Source organism: Arachis hypogaea, chromosome 17 (assembly GCF_003086295.3).
Source record: "Arachis hypogaea cultivar Tifrunner chromosome 17, arahy.Tifrunner.gnm2.J5K5, whole genome shotgun sequence".
Lineage (NCBI taxonomy): Eukaryota > Viridiplantae > Streptophyta > Magnoliopsida > Fabales > Fabaceae > Arachis > Arachis hypogaea.
This window is the reverse complement of record NC_092052.1, coordinates 99,472,779-99,484,863: the sequence shown is the minus strand read 5'-3', so window position 1 is coordinate 99,484,863 and position 12,085 is coordinate 99,472,779. Positions and strand designations below refer to the sequence as shown.

At 40.9% G+C, this 12,085-nt stretch overlaps 1 non-coding gene across 1 annotated transcript; it reads left to right on the top strand.

The window, feature by feature from the left end:
- Positions 1 to 11,656: 11,656 nt before the first annotated feature.
- LOC112768049 (small nucleolar RNA R71) lies at positions 11,657 to 11,764 on the top strand. The gene has a single exon (XR_003185489.1). It is a non-coding gene; the product is annotated as a small nucleolar RNA R71 (small nucleolar RNA).
- Positions 11,765 to 12,085: the final 321 nt, after the last annotated feature.

Below are 12,085 nucleotides of genomic sequence, written 5' to 3'. Positions count from 1 at the left end.
ATTGCTGACACAGTACACAGTGAGGGAGTAGACCAAGATGTCTACAGATTATTGCTCTTTCCTTTTACTATAAAGGATCAAGCAAAAAGGTGGTTGGATAACCAGCCTAAAGCAAGCTTAAAAACTTAGAAATAGTTAGTGGACAAGTTTTTAAACCAATATTTCCTTCCAAGAAAGATGACCCAGCTGGACATCCAAGGCTTCAGACAAGGAGATAGTGAATCTCTTTATGATACCTGGGAGAGATATAGAAGGATGCTAAGAAAATGTCCCACTGAAATGTTCTAAGAATGGGTACAATTAGACATCTTCTACTATGGACTTTCAGACATGGCTAGAATGTCTTTGGACCACTCTGCTGGTGGTTCCATACACATGAGAAAGACCATAGGAGAAGCTCAAGAGCTTATTGAGATAGTTGCTACTAATCAGTATCTGTACTCATTTGCTGAGACTTCTATAAAAGGAGAGGTTAAGGTGGTGCCTGCTGAACTTAACCCTCCAGAACAGGATGGCCCATTGACTCAGCAACTGGACGCCCTTACCCAGCAACTACTGGAACTGCAAGAGGCTTTGCGAGAAACTCAGGCTTCTAACAAGAATGTAGAAGCCCAGCTGAGTCAAATAAGGCAGTAGTTATCTAAGTAGATAACAGAAGAATGCCAGGCTATTCAACTGAGGAGTGGAAAATCCTTAAACACCCAACCTCAGTACAATAAGAGGGAAACCCAAGTCTCTGCACACGATAACTCTGGGCATTCAAATTCCCAGGGAAGTATCACTTCTGACGTTGAACGCCAGGAAAGGAGGTAAGCCCAGCACCCTTGGCGTTGAACGCCCACAAGGGGGCAGTGTCCCTAGCGTTAAACCCCAGGGAGGGGGCAGTAGCATGGGCGTTAAACGCCGAAGCAAAGGAGGTAAGTCACTCACTGATAACAACCCTCCTAAGCAAGCAAGTAACTCCCTTTCCAACACATATGGCATTCGGCCTCTATCAACCAAGATTGATGAGTATAACGCTAAGATGCCATTTCCTCAGAAACTCTATCAAGAGGAAAAAGATAAATAGTTTGCTCGCTTTGTGGACTATCTCAGAACATTAGAGATAAAGATCCCTTTTGCAGAGGCTCTTGAGCAGATACCTTCTTATGCTAAGTTCATGAAGGACATCCTAAGTTATAAGAAGGACTGGAGAGAGACAGAAACAGTCCTCCTTACTGAAGAGTGTAGTGCAATCATTCAAAACAGCTTATCAGAGAAGCTTAAGGATCCTGGAAGCTTTATGATACCATGAACTCTAGGTGATGCTTGTACAAGGACAACTTTATGTGACCTTGGAGCAAGCATCAACCTAATACCTGCTTCGTTAATAAAGAAGCTTTGTTTGACTGATGAAGTCAAACCAACCCGCATATGCCTTCAACTTGCTGATGGTTCTATTAAGATACCATCAGGAGTAATTGAAGACATGATTGTTAGGGTTGGACCCTCTGCTTTCTCCACTGACTTTGTGGTGTTGGACATGGAAGGGCACAAGAGTGCATCCTTTATCCTAGGGAGACCCTTCCTAGTTATAGGACGGACCCTCATTGATGTTGAAAAAGGAGAAGTAACCCTAAGAGTTAATGAGAAAAAGTTTATACTAAATGCTGTCAAAGCTATGTAGCATCCAGACATCCTTGAGGAATGCATGAGCATTGACCTCATTGATTCCCTGGTGGAAGAGGTCAACATAGCCAAAAGCCTCAAGGAAGGGCTGAATGATATCTTTGATGATATCTAGCCTGATTCAGAGGAACCTTTGAAAACCTCTGAGGAAAAGGAGAAGCCTCCAAAGCTTGAGCTTAAGCCATTACCATCCTCCCTGAAATATGCATCTCTAGGAGATGGAGATACTTATCCCATGATCCCAAGCTTTGCCTTAGAGCCACAGGAAGAAGAAGCACTAATTAAAGTGCTCAAAATACATAGGACCGCCCTTGGGTGGACTATAAGTAACCTTAAGGGCATGTATAAAATTCTGCTAGAGGATAATGCCAAACTAGTGGTGCAACTACAGAGGCGGTTGAATCCAGCTATGAAAGAAGTGGTGCAGAAGTAAGTCACTAAGCTCTGGGAGGCTGGGATTATTTATCCTATTTCTGATAGCCCCTAGCTGAGCCCTGTCCAAGTTATTCCCAAGAAGGGAGGCATGACAGTGGTTCATAATGAAAAGAATGAACTGATCCCTAAAAAGACAGTTACAGGGTGGCGTATGTGCATTGATTATAGAAAACTCAATGATGCCACCAGAAAGGATCATTTTCCTTAACCCTTTATTGACCAAATGCTAGAGAGACTAGCAGGTCATGCTTTTTATTATTTCCTGGATGGATATTCTGAATACAATCAAATAGCAGTGGATCCACAGGATCAAGAGAAAATAGCATTCACATGCCCATCTGGTGTGTTTGCCTACAGGCGAATGCCATTTGGCCTGTGCAATGCACCTGCCACCTTTCAGAGATGTATGTTATCCATCTTCTCTGATATGGTAGAGAAGTTCCTTAAAGTGTTCATGGATGACTTCTCTATTTTTGGAGACCCATTTGACTCCTGTCTTGATCATCTGACCCGAGTTCTGAAAAGATGCCAAGAAACAAACCTAGTTCTAAACTGGGAGAAATGCCACTTCATGATAACTGAAGGCATTGTTCTTGGACACCGGATCTCAAATAAGGGGATAGAAGTGGATCTAGCTAAGGTGAAAATGATAGAACACTTGCTTGTACCTACTAATGTCAAGGCAATCAGAAGTTTCCTAGGACATGCAGGATTTTACAGACGGTTCATAGAAGATTTCTCTAAAATCGCAAAACCCCTGTGTAATCTCTTGGCAACTGATGTTCCATTTATCTTTGACCAAGAATGTTTGCATGCCTTTGAAACTCTGAAAGCTAAGCTTTTCACTGCTCTTATCATCTCTGCACCCAACTGGCACTTACCATTTGAGCTAATGTGTGATGCCAGTGATCATGCAATTGGCGCAGTCCTAGGGCAGAGACATGACAAGCTTCTGCATGTCATTTATTATGCTAGTCACGTATTAAATAATGTACAGAAAAACTACACCACTACAGAAAAGGAGCAACTTGCAGTGGTTTATGCCATTGACAAGTTCAGATCCTACCTAGTAGGATCTAAGGTCATTATTTATACTGACCATGCTGCTCTAAAGTATCTACTCACTAAGCAAGATTTTAAATGTAGACTTATAAGATGGGTATTACTCCTGCAAGAGTTTGATATAGAAATTAGAGACAGAAAAGGGACAGAAAATCAGGTGGCTGATCACTTGTCTCGGATTGAGCCAGTAGTAGGGACTTCTTCTCCCTCCACTAACATATCCGAATCCTTTCCAGATGAGTAACTCTATGCCATCTGGACGGTACCTTAGTTTGCAGACATTACAAATTACAAGGCTATAAGGTTCATTCCCAAGGAATTTACCAGGCAGCAAGCCCGGAGACTCATGCATGATGCAAAATATTACTTATGAGATGAACCACATCTCTTTAAGAGATGCTCGGATGGAATAATCCGATGTTGTGTGTCTGAAGAAGAGGCACAGAGAATTCTATGGCATTTCCATGGCTCTGACTATGGAGGACACTTTGGAGGTGAGCGGACAGCTACTAAGGTACTCCAAAGTGGCTTTTACTGGCCTACTCTCTTTAAGGATTCTAGAGAGTTCATCCGTAACTGTGATAGTTGCCAAAGAGCTGAAAATCTCCCTCATGGTCACAGCATGCCTCAGCAAGGAATCCTGGAGATTGAGTTGTTTGATGTATGGGGCATAGATTTCATGGAACCCTTCCCGCCTTTATACTCAAACATCTACATCCTTGTGGCAGTAGATTATGTGTCTAAATGGGTTGAAGCAATAGCAACACCCACTAATGATACCAGAGTAGTAATAAAGTTCCTCCAAAAGAATATCTTCAGTAGATTTGGAGTCCATAGGACACTAATTAGTGATGAAGGTACTCATTTCTGCAACAGACAGCTAGATTCTGTCTTAAGCCGTTACGGAGTTCGCCACAAAATAGCAACACCGTATCATCCCCAAACAAATGGGCAAGCTGAAATTTCAAATAGAGAACTAAAGTGAATCCTAGAGAGAACAGTAAGTGCCTCTAGAAAGGATTGGACTAGAATGCTTGATGATGCTCTGTGGGCATATAGAACAGCTTTCAAAACCCCCATTGGAAGTTCACCATATCAATTAGTATATGGGAAGTCTTATCATTTACCAGTGGAACTAGAACACAACATTTATTGGGCTACTAGATTCCTCAACCTTGATGCTAAGGCAGCAGGAGAAAAATAGCTTCTCCAACTAAATGAGTTGGACGAATTCCGCTTGAATGCATTTGAAAATGCAAAAATCTATAAGGAAAAGGAAAAAAGGTGGCATGACAAGAAGTTATCTTCCAGAGTCTTTGAACCAGGACAAAAAGTCCATCTTTTCAACTTAAGACTCAAACTGTTTCCTGGGAAACTCAAATCCTGTTGGATGGGACCGTTTGTGATTACCAGTGTATCACCTTACGGACACATAGAACTTCAAGGTAAAGAAACTAGGTTCACTGTCAATGGATAGATGGTCAAGCATTACCTTGAGGGAGATATAGAGCTAGGAGGCTCAATACTATTACTAAGTTAAGTACAGTGAAGTCCAGCTAAAGACATTAAAGAAGCGCTTGTTGGGAGGCAACCCAATAATCACTCATACTTTATTAATTTTCGGGTTATTTCTATTTTAAATTAGTTTCCTTTTTAATTTATTTTTCATTATGTTTTAAGTTAATTTTAATGTTAGTGATCATGAACAGTGCTTGAACAGAGACAGAATGATGCAGAACAGCAAACAGAATACCCTGGAGTAAGGATCTCTCTGGCATTAAAACGCCAGAAAGGATAGGCAAATGGGCGTTCAAATGCCCATGGAGGCAGCAATCCTGGCATTAAACCCTAGCCAGGAGGCCCTGGCTGGGCGTTTAACGCCCTAAAGGGAGCCTTGGCTGGGTGTTTAACGCCCAAGAGGGAGGACTACTCTGGCATTAAACGCCAGAATGCTGGCATTTTGGGCATTTAAACACCAGCAAGGCAGCATGGAGGTAACTTCAAAATTCTCATCTTTTCTTGATTCAACTCATCTTTTTCCAATTCAATTTCAAATTTTCTTTGATTTTTAAATTAAATCTTGTTCAAATATTTCAATCTCAATTTAATTTCAAAATTAAAACATTTTTTCAAAACCTTTCAAATCCTTTTCAAAATTTCATATCTTTTTCAACTTATTTTCAAATTCTTTCAAAATCTTTTCTTATCTTTAAAATTTTTGTTCATATCTTTTATTAAACTTTCAAATCTTTTTCATACTTCTTATCTTATCTTCAAATTCTTTTATATCTTTTAAAAATCTTTTCTTATCTTTCAAGTTTAACAACTTATCTTTTTCTATCTTTTTCAAAAATCTTTATCTTTCTTTCATGATTATTTTTGAAAATACCTCCCCCCTCCCTATATATTTGTGACCGTGCCTCTTTCCCTCACTCACCACATCTCATTCGAATTCTATTCTCTTTTCTTCTTCTTCCTTTCTTACTTTTTGCTTGAGGACGAGCAAATTTTTAAGTTTGGTGTGGCAGGAGCTCTGTTCTCTCATCAAGAATTCAATCCCATGGCTCCAAGAAGTGGCAAGACCGCCCCTAAGAACAAGAAAGAAGACAACTCAATAGTTATTTTCAAACCTGTTTGATTCCTTACCAAGCAACATGAAGAATATTATCACAAGATAATGAGTAAAAGGACAGTAATCTCTGAGGTGGGATTTGAATTAGGAGAAAAAGAATACCCAGAGATCCAAGAGTAAATTTGAAGGAGAGGCTGGGAGATTCTGGCTGATCTTCAGTCTAAAGTCAGACACACCATGATCCGAGAATTCTATGCAAATCTGTGGATGATAGATAAGCAAAAGAAAGATGGAAAAACCTTTCATACTTTTTGCACTATGGTCAGAGGGAAGATCATGTACTTTCATCTAGATAGGGTGAGTGGTGCACGAAATTGTGATGTCACATTCATAATTTGTCACAACTTCGATACAACTAACCAGCAAGTGCACTGGGTCGTCCAAGTAATACCTTACGTGAGTAAGGGTCGAATCCCAAGGAGATTGTTGGTATGAAGCAAGCTATGGTCACCTTGTAAATCTCAGTCAGGCGGATATAAAATAATCATGGAGTTTTCGAATAATAAATAATAGAATAGGGATAGAGATACTTATGTAATTCATTGGTAGGAATTTCAGATAAGCGAATGGAGATGCTTTTCGTTCCTCTGAACCTCTGCTTTCCTGCTATCTTCATCCAATCTGTCTCCTTCCTTTCTATGGCTGGCTTTATGTGATACATCACCACTGTCAACGGCTACTTTCGGTCATCTCTCGGGAAAATGATCCAATGCCCTGTCACGGCACGGCTAATCGTCTGGAGGCATCACCCTTGTCAATGGCTTCATCTTATCCTCTCAGTGAATAATATGCTCACGCACCCTGTCACGGCACGGCTATTCATCTGTCGGTTCTCGATCATGCTGGAATAGGATTTACTATCCTTTTTCGTCTGTCACTAACGCCCTGCAATCGCGAGTTCGGAGCTCGTCACAGTCATTCAATCATTGAATCCTACTCGGAATACCACAGACAAGGTTTAGACCTTTCGGATTCTCTTGAATTCCGCCATCATTCTAGCTTACGCCACGAAGATTCTGGTTAGGAGATCTAAGAGATACTCATTCTAGCTTATTTCATGTAGAACAGAAGTGTTTGTCAGGCACGTGTTCATAAAGGAGAAGGATGATGAGCGTCACACATAATCATCACCTTCATCACGTTCTTGGGTGCGAATGGATATCTTAGAAGCGAAATAAGATAAATTGAATAGAAAACAGTAGTACTTGCATTAATCTTTGAGGAACAGCAGAGCTCCACACCTTAATCTATGGAGTGTAGAAACTCTACCATTGAAAATACATAAGTGAAGGTCCAGGCATGGCCGAGATGGCCAGCCCCCTAAAACGTGATCAAAGGATCATAAGGTAATCCAAAGATGCCTAATACAATAGTAAGAGGTCCTATTTATAATAAACTAGCTACTAAGGTTTACATGAGTAAGTATTTGATGTATAAATCCACTTCCGGGGCCCACTTGGTGTGTGTTTGGGCTGAGCTTAAGTGTTGCACGTGCAGAGGCCATTTGTGGAGTTGAACGCCAGTTTTTGTGCCAGTTTGGGCGTTCAACTCTGGTTTTGGATCCTTTTCTGGCGCTAGACGCCAGATTTGGGTAGAAAGCTGGCGTTGAACGCCAGTTTACGTCGTGAATTCTTGGCCAAAGTATGGACTATTATATATTTCTGGAAAGCCCTGGATGTCTACTTTCCAACGCAATTGGAAGTGCGCCATTTCGAGGTCTGTAGCTCCAGAAAGTCCACTTTGAGTGCAGGGAGGTCAGAATCCAACAGCATCAGCAGTCCTTTTTCAACCTCTGAATCTGATTTCTGCTCAAGTCCCTCAATTTCAGCCAGAAAATACCTGAAATCACAGAAAAAAACATAAACTCATAGTAAAGTCCAGAAATGTGAATTTAATACAAAATCTATTAAAAACATCCCTAAAAGTAACTAGATCCTACTAAAAACATACTAAAAACAATGTCAAAAAGCGTATAAATTATCCGCTCATCACAACACCAAACTTAAATTGTTGCTTGTCCCCAAGCAACTGAAAATCAAAATAGGATAAAAAGAATAGAATATACTATAAATTCCAAACTATCAATGAAACAGAGCTTCAATCATATGAGCGGGACTTATAGCATTTTGCCTCTTGAATAGTTTTGGCATCTCACTTTATCCATTGAGGTTCAGAATGATTGGCATCTATAGGAACTTCAGATTTCGAATAGTGTTATTGACTCTCTTAGTTCAGTATGATGATTCTTGAACACAGCTTCTTTATGAGTCTTGGCCGTGGCCCTAAGCATTTTGTTTTCCAGTATTACCACCGGATACATAAATGCCACAAACACATAGTTGGGTGAACCTTTTCAGATTGTGACTCAGCTTTGCTAAAGTCCCCAATTAGAGGTGTCCAGGGTTCTTAAGCACACTCTTCTTTTACTTTGGACCTTGACTTTAACCGCTCAGTCTCAAGTTTTCACTTGACACCTACACGCCACAAGCACATGGTTAGGGACAGCTTGGTTTAGCCGCTTAGGCTAGGATTTTATTCCTGTAGACCCTCCTATCCACTGATGCTCAAAGCCTTGGGATCCTTTTTAATTGCCCTTGCCTTTTGGTTTTAAGAGCTTTGGCTTTTTCTGCTTGCTTTTTCTTTTTCTTTCTATTTTTTTTTGCCTATTTTTTTTTTCTGCAAGCTTTGTTCTTTGCTGCTTTTTCTTGCTTCAAGAATCATTTTTATGATTTTTCAGATTATCAAATAACATGTCTCCTAGTCATCATTCTTTCAAGAGCCAACATATTTAACATTCTTAAACAACAACTTCAAAAGACATATGCACTGTTCAAGCATACATTCAGAAAACAAGAAGCATTGTCACCACATCAATATAATTAAACTAAGTTCAAGGATAAATTCGAAACTCATGTACTTCTTGTTCTTTTGAATTAAAACATTTTTCATTTAAGAGAGGTGATGGATTCATAGGACATTTATAACTTTAAGACAAAGTTACTAACTACTAATGATCATGTAATGAAGACACAAACATAGATAAGCACATAACATAGAAAACGAAAAGCAGAAGAATTAAGAACAAGGAATGAATCCACCTTAGTGATGGTGGCATTTCCTTCTTGAGGAATCAATGATGTCCTTGAGCTCTTCTATGTCTCTTCCTTGCCTTTGTTGCTCCTCCTTCAATGCTTTTAGATCTTCTCTGATTTCATGAAGGATGATGGAGTGCTCTTGATGTTCCACCCTTAGTTGCTTCCAATAATTGTGTGGAAGAAAATGTATCCCTTGAGGTATCTCAGGGATCTCTTGATTTGCAGTCAAATGTTCTACCACTGAGCTATAGACCCTTGATGGAAGCTTTTGTCTTCCCTTTCCTCTTTCTAGAGGTTTCTCTGGCCTTAGGTGCCATCAATGGTTATGGAAAAAACAAAAAAGCTATGCTTTTACCACACCAAACTTAGAATGTTGCTCGCCCTCGAGCAAAAGAAGAAAGAATAGAAGAATAAGAAGAAGATATGGAGGAGATGGATGGGAGTGTGTATTCGGCCATATGGGTGGGATTGGGTGGGAGAGAGATGTTGATTTTTTGAAGGTAGTGGGTGTATGGATGTGAGTGGTAAATGGAAAAAAAGAAGGGATGATCATGAATGGAAAGAGAGATGATGAGGTAGGTGGGGATCCTGTGGGGTCCACAGATCCTGAGATGATCCTGTGGGGTCCACAGATCCTGAGGTGTCAAGGCATTTACATCCCTGCACCAATTTAGGCATGTAAAATGCCCTTGCACACAACTCTGGGCGTTCAGCGCCAGGTTGGTGCCCATTTTGGGCGTTCAACGCCCCTTTACTGCCATTTCTGGCGTTGAACGCCAGAACCATGCTTGTTCTGGGCGTTCAGCGCCAGGGTGCTCCCATTCTGGGCGTTCAGCGCCAGAACTATGCTCTGTTCTGGCGTTTGAACGCCAGACAGATGCTCCTCCAGGGTGTGATTTTTCTTCTGCTGTTTTTGATTCCGTTTTCAATTTTTATATTTATTTTGTGACTCCTCATGATCATGAACCTATAAAGACACATAACTAAGAAAAATATAGTTAGATAAATAAACATTGGGTTGCCTCCCAACAAGTGCTTCTTTAATGTCAATAGCTTGACAGTGGGCTCTCATGGAGCCTCACAGATGTGCAGAGCTTTGTTGAGACTCTCCAACACCAAACTTAGAGTTTGGATATGGGAGTTCAACACCAAACTTAGAGTTTGGTTGTGGCCTCCCAACACCAAACTTAGAGTTTGACTGTGGGGGCTCTGGTTGACTCTGCTTGGAGAGAAGCTTTTTCTGCTTCCTCTCCATGGTTGCAGAGGGAGATCCTTGAGTTTTAAACACAAGGGAGTTCTCATTCCATTGAAGGAATATTTCACCTCTGTCAACATCAATCACAGCTCTTGCTGTGGCCAGGAAAGGTCTTCCTAGGATGATGGATTCATCCTCTTCCTTTCCAGTATCCAGGACTATGAAATCAGCAGGGATGTAAAGGCCTTCAACCTTTACTAACACGTCCTCTACTTGTCCATAAGCCTGTTTTCTTGAGCTGTCTGCCATCTCTAGTGAGATTTTAGCAGCTTGCACCCCATAGATTCCCAGTTTCTCTATTACAGAAAGGGGCATGAGGTTTATCCCTGAACCAAGGTCACACAGAGCCTTAAAGATCATGGTGCCTATGGTACAAGGTAATATGAACTTTCCAGGATCCTGTCTCTTCTGAGGCAATGTCAGTTGATCCAGATCACTTAGTTCATTGATGAACAAGGGAGGTTCAACTTTCCATGTATCAATGCCAAATAATTTGGCATTCAGCTTCATGATTGCACCAAGAAACTTGGCAGTTTGCTCTTCAGTAACATCCTCATTCTCTTCAGAAGAGGAATACTCATCAGAGCTCATGAAGGGCATAAGGAGGTTCAATGGAATCTCTATGGTCTCTAGATGAGCCTCAGAGTCCTTTGGTTCCTCAGAGGGAAGCTCCTTATTGATCACTGGACGTCCCAGGAGGTCTTCCCCCTTGGGATTCACGTCCTCTCCTCTCCTCACAGGTTCGGCCATGGTGCTTATGTCAATGGCCTTGCACTCTCCTTTTGGATTCTCTTCTGTATTGCTTGGGAGAGTACTAGGAGGGATTTCAGTGATCCTTTTACTCAGCTGGCCCACTTGTGCTTCCAAATTTCTAATGGAAGACCTTGTTTCATTCATGAAACTTACAGTGGCCTTGGACAGATCAGAGACTAAGTTTGCTAAATTAGAAGTATTTTGTTCAGAGTTCTCTGTCTGTTGCTGAGTTGATGATGGAAAAGGCTTGCTATTGCTAAATCTGTTTCTTCCACCATTATTAAAGCCTTGTTGGGGCTTTTGATCCTTCCATGAGAAATTTGGATGATTTCTCCATGTTGAGTTATAGGTGTTTCCATAAGGTTCACCTAAGTAATTTACCTCTGCTATTGCAGGGTTCTCAGGATCATAGGCTTCTTCTTCAGAAGAAGCCTCTTGAGTACTGTTGGATGCAGCTTGCATTCCATTCAGACTCTGAGAGATCATATTGACTTGCTGAGTCAATATTTTATTCTGAGCCAATATGGCATTCAGAGTATCAACTTCAAGAACTCCCTTCTTCATAGGCGTCCCATTATTCACAGGATTCCTTTCAGAAGTGTACATGAACTGGTTATTAGCAACCATGTCAATGAGTTCTTGAGCTTCTGCAGGCGTTTTCTTTAGGTGAATGGATCCACCTGCAGAAGTGTCCAGTGACATCTTTGATAGCTCAGATAAACCATCATAGAATATATCCAGGATGGTCCATTCTGAAAGCATGTCAGAAGGACACTTTTTGGTCAACTGTTTGTATCTTTCCCAAGCTTCATAGAGGGATTCACCTTCTTTCTGCCTGAAGGTTTGAACATCAGCTCTAAGCTTGCTCAGCTTTTGAGGAGGAAAGTACTTGGCTAAGAAAGCCGTGACCAGCTTATCCCAAGAGTTCAGGCTGTCTTTGGGTTGAGAATCCAACCATAATCTAGCTCTGTCTCTTACAGCAAAAGGGAAAAGCATGAGCCTGTAGACTTCAGGATTTACTCCATTAGTCTTAACAGTATCACATATCTACAAGAATTCAGTTAAGAACTGAAAAGGATCTTCAGAAGGAAGTCCATGAAACTTGCAGTTCTGCTGCATCAGAGAAACTAACTGAGGTTTCAGCTCAAAGTTGTTTGCTCCAATGGCAGGAATGGAGATGCTTCT